The sequence below is a fragment of the Sturnira hondurensis genome, unplaced genomic scaffold (genome assembly GCF_014824575.4).
Source record: "Sturnira hondurensis isolate 20B ecotype Veracruz unplaced genomic scaffold, ASM1482457v3 Scaffold0009449, whole genome shotgun sequence".
Taxonomy (NCBI): Eukaryota; Metazoa; Chordata; class Mammalia; order Chiroptera; family Phyllostomidae; genus Sturnira; species Sturnira hondurensis.
In genome coordinates, this window is record NW_028082080.1 from 634,773 (window position 1) to 644,825 (window position 10,053).

Below are 10,053 nucleotides of genomic sequence, written 5' to 3' on the forward strand. Positions count from 1 at the left end.
CTGGTGTGGCTCAGTGGATTGAGCGCCAGCCTGTGAACCAAAGGGTCGCCGGTTCGATTCCCAGTCAGGGCACATGCCTGGGTTGCAGGCCAGGTCCCCAGTTGGGGGCACATGAGAGGCAACCATACATTGATGTTTCTCTCCCTTTTTTTCTCTCTCCCTGCCCCTCTTTCTAAACATAAATAAATAAAATAAATAAATAAAACAAAGATAGGGACAGTGGAACAAAGGAAAGGCTTAAGACAGAAGAAGCAAGATCACAGCAACACGAGTGAGCCTAGATGGGGCTGCATAGACTCCGGGAAGGAGGTCATGGTAACAGAAGTGAGCCACACTGGGCTGCACAGACTCAGAGAACAAATTACAGAGCTGAAAGAAGGGCCCTGCAGACAGGTTCAGGGGGTTAGCCCAAGACAAGCTGCTGCTGCCTACTGCTCCCCTGGTTGCAAGTCTCATGGGGACCCTTAGACTTTAGGAGAAAGAGAGCAGAAGTACATGCCTGAGGAAAGGGGGTGGTGTGAGTATGCTCAAGAGGGAGCGTGCTGACACCCTTTGTGTTTGGGTTTTTATCTTTTTTTTTTTAAGGTGAGAATTTTAGGGCAGATCTCAGGGGAGGAACTCAACAGAATATTCATCACCTTTCCATTTGTACGCTTTGATGTCCTGATGCATCAGAATGAGTGTAGGGGAGTTTCAGATCATTCTCTGGTCAACTTCACTGCTTTACTTTTAACTTGGGTTTGTCTAGCTCTAATTGGGTTTTTGTTACTTATTCCCCTGACTTCTTCTGTTCTGTGGATTGGCTGGCACTAATGGCAGCAACTGGGTCTCTCTTATCTATCTCCCTGACTAGGGTGATTTAAGCTACTCACTCTCTGGTTGGGGAGGAGAGGAGTAAACCATTTGCTCCTAAGTGTCCTTGGTTAGGGAAGAAAAGATTTTGTGATTTATTAGCAGGCCGTTAATTGTTCAAAGCCTTGTTTAACTATCTTGTTTCAGTTTCCTTCATGCCACCTGTCAAGGAAGTTTCCTATCTTGTTACTATCCTGTGTTACCTGCAGTCGCTTGCCTTTCTTCTAATCATTTGTTCAAAATGGGATTCACTGTTCACTTTTAGAAATTCCCACCACCCTGAGGAAGTTTCTAGAGAGCCAGTGGGATGTCACTTCTAAAGTGAAAGACAAGTTGGAACACCTTGTAACACCTACCATTCAGAAAGAGGCACAATGTTTAGTGTTGTTTTGGATTTTAGAGACAACACACACCACACTCCAGCAGCCTGCCCCAACCCAGTTGTTGAGCAACCTGCAACTGGCCAGATCTGAGGGGACCCAGAGAAGGCACAAGCTCTGCTACAATCAAGGCTTCCATACAGGCTGCTCTGCCTCTTGAGTTGATGGTATTCAAAAAGCGTCTGGCAAACTGGAATCCTGTATGGCACTCCTGGCGGGCTCAGATGAGAAAACCACACAGACGTCCAGGGTTTGAGGCGAGGTTGTGCCTTCTGCAGCCAAATATTCTCCTAGCTTCCTACCAGATGCCTGATCATGGAACATCCTCACAATTTGGTTCACCACATCTTTTTAGGAACCTTTCCATAGATAACTGCACTCTGTGACCTGAATTTTCTTGAACTGAATGTGTTTTATTAAACGGGACTCGTAGCCTTGCTAGATGGTCCGCCTGTATTGACTTTGTCTCCCAACTAGTGGTGTAACATTGAGCAAGCTGACCAACACGTTGCAAAATGGTTGGAAGTAAAATGTGCAAAGTGCTGAGCACAGGCAATCAAGAACTGGTAGCATTTATTATGGTTAAAATTAGGCTGGTTCCTCAAAACAAGTTACACATAAAAATCACCATCTGATGCAGCAATTCCACTTCTGAGTAGATGCCCAAAAGTGTTGAAAGCAGGGGCGCAAACAGAAATTTGCACACTTATGCTCATAGCAGCTTTGTTCACAATAGGCAAAGGGTGGAAGCAATCCCAGTGTCCCTGGATGGATGGATGGATGGATAGGCAAAATGTGATGCACACACGATGGGGTATTATCCAGCCTTAAAAAGAGAAGGAAATTCTGACACAGGCTACAACACGGGTGAACCTTGAAAACATTATGCTGAGTGAAAGGACAAATATTGTAATATTCTACTTGTATCAGGTCCTGAAAGTAGTCAGATTGATAAAGAAGGTATAGTGGTGGTTTCCAGGGGCTGGGGGAGTGGGATATGAGAAGTTAGTGTTTAAGGGGTAGTACAGTTTTTCACTCTGGGGTGATAACAAAGTTCTGCAGATGGACAGTGGTGATGGCTGTGCACTGATGTGAGTGGAAGTAATGCCACTAAATGGTACACTGGAAATAGTTAAAGTGGTTAAGTTTTATGTTATGGATGTTTTACCACAAAAAGTACCCAAATAAAATGGAATCAAGATTTTGTATGGTTCACATTGAGGTTTCAGCACCCCCTCAAAAAAAGACTTTTTTTAAAAAAACTAGGTTAACTTTTTAAGAGCAGCGAGTGCATCTTTTACTTCTTTAGCATCAGTCAGTTAAAAAGATCCATGAAAGCCTGACAACCATGTGGCATCTAAAATGGAGAGCTGGTCCCTCACAAAGGTCATGTTCTAGATGACTCTGCATCTCTCCATAGTGCCTGGTGAAATGTGTCAGAGAAAAGGCAAGGGCTTGTTGAGTGATGCCCAGCGAGCATTTGCTTGGGGGCTGGGTAGCTTTTTGCTGTCACCTCAAGAGCAGATTTTAGATTTCTCTGGGTTTAGTTTTTCTTTATACTTGTGGTAGCCAGCCCTCTCGAGATGGCTTCCAATGATCTCTGCTTCCTGGTATGCATGCCTTTGTGTAATCCCCTCCAGTGGAATGCAGGCTGCACTTAAGGAATAGAATAAGGCAGAAGTGATGGCATGCAAGTAATCTGAGACCAGGCCACAAAAGGAAAAGTGGCTTATCTCTCTTTTTTTTTTTTTAAATTTATTTAACTTTTGTTCAAGTACAGTTTTCTTTCTTGTATTCCCAGCCCTGCACCCCCCCCAGTGCTCCCCACCCCCCTCCCCTCTCCGCCCCCCGTCTTAGTTATTGTCCATGTGTCTTTCATACTTATTCATGTGAGTCCACCACCTTTTACTCTGTGCTTCTCTCCCCTCTACCCTCTGGACCCTGTCAGCACGTTCTGTATTTCACTGTCTTTGGTTACATTTTGCTTGCTTGTTTGTTTTGTTGTTTACATTCCTGTTAAAGGTGATATCATATGGTATTTGTCTTTCACTGCCTGGCTTATTTCGCTCAGCATAATGCTTTCCAGCTCCAGCCATGATGTTGCAAAGGGTAGGAGCTCCTTCTTCCTTTCTGCGGCATAGAATTCCATTGTGTAAATGTACCATAGTTTTTTGATCCAGTCATCGACCGATGGGCATTTAGGTTGCTTCCAACTCTTGGCTATTGTAAATTGTGCTGCTATGAACATTGGGGTGCATAGTTTCTTTTGGATTGGTGCTTCAGGGTTCTTAGGATATACTCCTAGCAGTGGAATTGCTGAAATCAAAGGCATTTTTGTATACTAACAATGAAACAGCAGAAGCAGAAATCAAGGAAAAAATCCCATTCGATATAGCAAAAAGAAAAATAAAATATCTGGGAATAAACCTAACCAAGGAGGTTAAAGACTTGTATGCAGAAAATTACACAACACTGAAGACAGAAATCAAGGAAGACACAAACAAATGGAAACATATACCGTGTTCATGGATTGGAAGAATTAACATCATCAAAATGTCCATATTATCTCTTAATATCTATTTCTCTCACTCTCTCTGTCCCCGCCTTATCACTCACACCGTGGGGAGCCTTGTCCTGCGTAGCCTTATGGAGAGGCCCTGGGGCCTCCAGCAAAAAGCCACATGAGTGAGCTTAGAAGCAGATGCAGAAAGCCCGGTCAAGACTTGGGAGAGTGCAGCCCTTGCCAACAGATTGACTGCAGCCTTCCCCACAAGACCTCCTGAGCCAGGGCAACCGGGTTCCTGACCCTCAGAAACTGTGTGTCATGACTGTTCACGGTTTCAAGCCATTCAGTATGGAGTAATTTGTCACACAGCGATATATCACTAGTATCTTCCCCATGACAGTGTACTCCTTAACTGTTGAGCTCTAGAAGTAGACTTGGCCCCACATTTTCATTAGGCCACTTTCAAGCTGTGCGATATGGAACAGTCAACAATATTTCTGGGCCTCAGCTTGTTCAATTATAACATGGGGGATATGGCCCTGGCTAGGTTGTTCGGTTCGTTGGAGCGCTGTAGTATACACCAAAAAGTTGTGGATTTGATCTCTGGTCAGGGAGTGTACTGGAAGTGAACGACTGAAGTTTCTCTCTCCATCCCCTGCCTTTCTCTCTAAAAATCAATGGACATATCTTTGGGTGAGGATTAAAAATAATAAAAATTAAAAAAATAAAAGGGGGGATATGACTATTACCTATCTCACAAGGCTGGGGGCATTAAATAAAGTGCTTAGCAAGGTGCCTGACATACAATTAGTGATACATGTCAACTGCTATTGTTGTTCACTGTTGTTATTCTGGCTCACGAAAGAATGCTGCAGAGACAGTGTGGCGATTACATCAAGGAAACACAGGCCAGTGGCACAGCGATCATGACCTCCAGAGGAATAAGGGGGAGATGAGTTTTTGCAGGTGCTCTGGAAACAGGCCCCCATGGCTTCACCTCAATGCAGAGCATTGCTGGGCTCTTCTTACTTTAGATGAGACCACATCGTTGGGATGGGGTGGAGGGGCTGGAGTCGGGGGAAGGCAGCCTTCAGGATGGTTCCATGGATGCCAGACCTTGGGGTCATGCCCATCCTTGGAGGAAGCAGCCACTTTTTTGAGCAACCTCCCCAGTTTTTTTGAATATATATTTTATGAATTATGCTGTTATAGTTGTCCTGATTTCCCCCCTTTGCCCACCTCCACCCAGGGCCCCCCACTCCCTCAGGCAATCTCCACACCATTGTTCATGTCCATGGGTCATGCATGTAAGTTCTTTGGCTACTCCCTTTCCTGTACTGCATTTTACATCCCCATGGCTATTCTGTAACTACCTATTTGTGCTTCTTAATCCCCTCACCTCTTCACCCATTTCCCCACACCCCCTTCCCATCTTGGCAACCATCAAAATGCTCTCCGTATCCACGGATCTGTCTCTGTTCTTTCTTTTTTTAATATTTTATTTATTTACTTTTAGAGAGAGAGAGCAAGAGAGGGAAACATCAATGTGTGCCCTGACTGGGGACTGAACCGACAACCTTTTGTTCCACAAACTGGTGCTCAATCCACTAAAGCCACAGCAGCCAAGGTTCTGTTTTCTTCTTGTTTGCTTAGTTTGTTTTTCCAGATTCATACCTCCCCGGGTTTTTTTACATCCCTGCTCTGGAAGAACAATTTAGACAGGTTGTACTGTGGCTGAAATCAAAGATGCTGGGATTTCTAGTTTTCAATACTCAGTAAATGTTAGCTTCACTTTTTCCCAAAGAAAGAAACATTTGATTTCTGTTTATTTGGAGGCCTGCAATACGCTTTATTTCTTCAACTGAATGGGTATTATGTGCTGTGTACACTAAAAGAGAGGACTGAGAAAACACAAGGAGGAAACTTTTACCATAAAAGTAAAATGAATTAAGTGAAAGAACCAATCTGATAGGGCTACATACTGTATGATCCCAGCTATATTACACTCTGGAAAAGACAAAACTAAGGGAAAAGTAAAAGGATCACTGGTTGATGGAAGGCTGGGAGAGGGAGGGATGAATATGTGTGGCACAGAGGATTTTTAAGGCAACGAAACTACTCTGTATGAGACATGTTCAAAACCAGATAATTTACAACACCAAGAGTGGGTCCTGAGATAATCTATGGACTCTGGGCGTTAACAAGGTACGTTCATTAATTGTAACAAATGTACTGTACCGTTCTGGTGGGGGATCTTGATAATGGGGCAGGCTGAGCAAGTGTAGGGGTCAGGGTATATGGGGAATCTTTGTACCTTCCTCTCAATTTTGCTGGGAATCTAAAACTGCTCTAAAAATAAAATCTTTTTTTAAATAAATTTTTTGAAAGTAACATAAGAAAGTTTTAATTTGAGGGTATATTATTTAGAACTCTACTGAGTACATGTAACAGAAGTTTCAATCTCACTGAACCTCAGGTGGTTAAAGGTCATAGGTGCCTGGTGAACCAGAAAACCAGATTATTTTACGGAAGATAGGAGGATGCTGCACTGGGCCTCAGGGAGCACACGCAGAGGCAGGTTTCCTGTGGCCAGCTCCTCTCTATGCAGTCTCTTTATTCCCTCTCTCCCCCTCCCTTCTCCCTCCCTCCTCTGCTTCCTCAGGCCGACAGACTCCCACAGCGCCCCCAGTTACACAGAACGGTCTCTGGCTCTTCATAGACACTGTTTTCCTTTCTCCATTCTAATCCTAAATTCCTGGGGAAGGGGGCTGGGGGCCCCTTACTTTGGGACGGGTTTCTCCTCCTGGAACCAGTAACTCTACCCGTGGTGAGTGGTACAAAGGAAGCTGCCCAGAGCCCGTACCAACAGGAAAGTGGGGGTGGAGGGGGGATGGGCTAGGAAGTGCGTAGACCTGGTGGCTTTCAGCTAGGCCTAGTTCTGTGACATGTGCCAGTCATGCTCCAGCCGCAGTAAGTGGGCTGCTGGCAAAAGTCAGTACCACTCTCTGCGTTTTTTCTTTTGATTCAAGGCTTTCAAGGGCTGTGATTTGGGGCACGGTATAGGAAAGATTCTTTACCGCTAACCGGACTTAATTCTCCTCCTTATATAACTAACGGGCCGCCGAGAGCATAATAGGATTTTGCTTGCTTGTTCCCCCCCCCCGCCCCCCGTTGCAGCAGTTTACTTATGAATGATTGTGCAAAAAAAATAAAATAAAAAAAGGAAGTAATAAAAGAACCTTATTTATGTTCTCGTCCGCGTGTTCTGTGTGCTCATTTGCGGCTGCGCAGGCGGCGTGGGGAACCGTAGGTCTGGGCCGGGAAGGGGGCTGAACCTAGGGTGTCAGCATCTTCCACTGCGGCGGCAACGAGCCAATGGAATCCACTCGTCTTCCTTCCTCCCTCCCTTTCTTCTCTCTCCCTCCCCCTCCCTTCCACCCCACCCCCTGCCTTCCTCGATCCCTCCGCAGGGTTTTGGCATTCTTGGAAGGGAAGAGGGCTTCCTAAGGGAGGCATTCAGGCTTGAGACATCCGTATCAGTTATTCCCACCATCTTGGGGGAGAGAGAACAGGATCAACAAGATTGAAACTCCGGTTGTAGGCGACAGAAGGGAGGCCATCACCGCAGGGCCGAAGCCGTGCCCCCCTTCCCCCACCCGACTGGGGCACCCCCTGGGGTCCTCGCTGGCCACCACCACCACCACCTGGTCAGCTGTGCGGTGCCCCGCCTTGAATTCGACCGTGCAGGGAACCTGGGGGTGTCGGGGTCCTGGAGAACAGGGGCCCCCAGCCACTGGGCCGTAGACCATTACCGGGGAGTGGCCTGTTAGGAACCCGGCCGCGAGCAAAATTCGCCAGAGCTCCGCCTCCCGGCTCTGCACCCTCCACTGCTGGAGGTAGGCGGGGAGCGAGTGAAGCTCGCCTGTGCTCCGCTTCCGGCCCCCCAAGCCTGAGCTCCTCCTCCTGTCTCCCCTGACCTTCCCCCACCCCGTTCGTGGGAAAACCGGTCCCTGGTGCAGTGAAGGTTGGGGTCCGCTGCTGGAGAGTGTGACTGAGAGGGGCCGAGGTTCCCCACTTCCTGAAGCCCTGGAGTTCAAACCCCGGAACTGTGGGCCCCACCGCGGTGGGCTTGCTACTTGTCCCCCTCGCAAGGATTAGAGGCGGGAATCTAAGGAAGCCCTTTTAGTGAAAAAAGAAGTTTCTGGTCTCTCCCTAGATGGTTTGGAACGGCCCTAATTCAGGCTGCTCCCTAGTTCGGCTCCTCCCAATCCCCTCCCCCACACGGGGAGGCCGAAGCCCCGCAAAGACCTGGCAGGCGAGTCTGGACACGGTCGTCACCAAAGCACGTAGCTGGAGGGAGGAAAGAAAGGGGGGCCCAGCGGGCTTCTGGGGAGGCGGGACTTCTCGTCCCCTTGCAGCCCGGGCTGGGGGCAGGGGTTCCCGCCCTATTGGAGCCCTGCCTAGGGTCCGTCAAAACTGCCTTTAGTGCGGATTTTGGATGTTCGGTGAGGCCCGGCTTTTCATCCTTACTCATCCCGTGACACACCCAGAAATTTTATATAATATCTATATAACATTTAAAGATGAACTGGAGAATATTTGGAGAGTGGAAATGGGGCCTGGTGGGGAAAAATGTATTTCACTCTGTATATTATGCAATCATGTAAAGAAAATTAAATATAAACTATTAGAAAAGGTACTAAATTTCAAGTACAGTTATGCACCCCCTAAGGCCATTTCGGCCAACCCAGACACCACATGTCTCTGAAGATCAAAATGGAGCTAAAAAACTGCTGTCATCTACTGACATCTAGCGGTCATAAGGTAGAACAACACATTATTCATGTGTTTATGGTGATGTTGGTGCAAGCAAACCCACTGTGCTGCCAGTCGTTTAAAAGTGTACCACACAATTACAGTAGCAGTAAGCTATAAATCTACATGTACGTGTATAATGTCCGCTGGGTGAAATCGCCTAACGACTCATTTCTCAGAACATATTCCCATCTTTAAGCTGTGCATAACTGTGTGAACATAACATTTTTCTAATGAATTCTTACCATTCCTTCTTTTTGATTTTTTACTTTTTACTATGAAAAATGCCATACATATACAGAAATAGATGAGTAGATAGTAAATCCCCAGCTTCAACAATTACAAAGGTTGGGCCAAGTTTGTTTCATCTCTACCTCCACCTATTTTTCCCTCCTCTTTGTTTTTGAATGATAAATTGAGCATGTGTTCCTTTCAAGCTCAGTGTTTGGGTGGTGGGTCCCCAGGTGGTTCAACATGTTTATCGAGAGGTGTTATTTCCGTTCAAGGCCCATATACCCCAGCCATGGTGTGGTGTTAGTCTGTAACGATTGCAGGGTGTTCACATTCTATAAAACCAAGTGTCACAAAAATTTCTTTGAAAAGCGCATTTCTCGCATGGGCAGGTGAACTAAAGCATTCTGTAAAACAGCTGGTAAAGGCTTACAGTGAATAATTAATTTGAATTTGAAAAACGTTGGAATGAACTTGTCAAATACCAGGGAGAGCTGCGGAACAATTGATGCTATGATGGGAGAGTCAAAGAGATCAAACAGAAATGCCAAGCTAAATTTATAATGAACAGGTTGAAGAAAAATAAAAAACTATGGAAAGTTCAGGACATCAAACAAGTCAAACAAAAATATTTGTCTCATCTGGGTCTTTCTTGCATGCACAGGAAAGCTATTGGAAAATAAAATGGCACGGAAATTACAGCAGGAAGTGGATCAGGAAGTTGTTTCTGAAAATCTTACTGTCTGTGACCATTTCTGTGAGCACATTGGGGAATATCCTTTAGAGGCTATGAATGTCTAAGTTATTGATTTATTTTTTTAAAGATTTTATTTATTTATCTTTAGAAGGGAAGGGAAGGAGAAAGGGAGAGAAGTATCAATGTATGATTGCCTCTCATGAGTCCCCCACTGGGAACTGGCCCGCAACCCAGGCATGTGCCCTGACTGGGAATCGAACCGGGATCCTCTGGTTCACAGGCCCGCGCCTAATCCACTGAGCTATGCCAGCCAGGGCTAAATTATTGATTTATTTTTGACATGAACTGATCATCTCAATATTAAACCTTCACTGATAGATGTACGTATGTAAATCATAAAAATTCTGTAAACACAGAAGTGAACTGCAGACATAAAATGGTACTGCCACTTGGATAATGGCACTAGGCAGCATTTATGTAATAATTCATGACAAAAATTCATGGCCAGTGATATATAAAATAAAATTTTCTTTGCAGGGAAAACAAAAGTAAGCTTGCGTTTTGGTTAGCCT

At 45.6% G+C, this 10,053-nt stretch overlaps 1 pseudogene; it reads left to right on the forward strand.

Annotated features, from left to right (window-relative positions):
• Nucleotides 1-9,027: 9,027 nt before the first annotated feature.
• On the forward strand, nucleotides 9,028-9,585 carry LOC118994509 (probable ribosome biogenesis protein RLP24; annotated as a pseudogene).
• The last annotated feature ends 468 nt before the right edge of the window (nucleotides 9,586-10,053 follow it).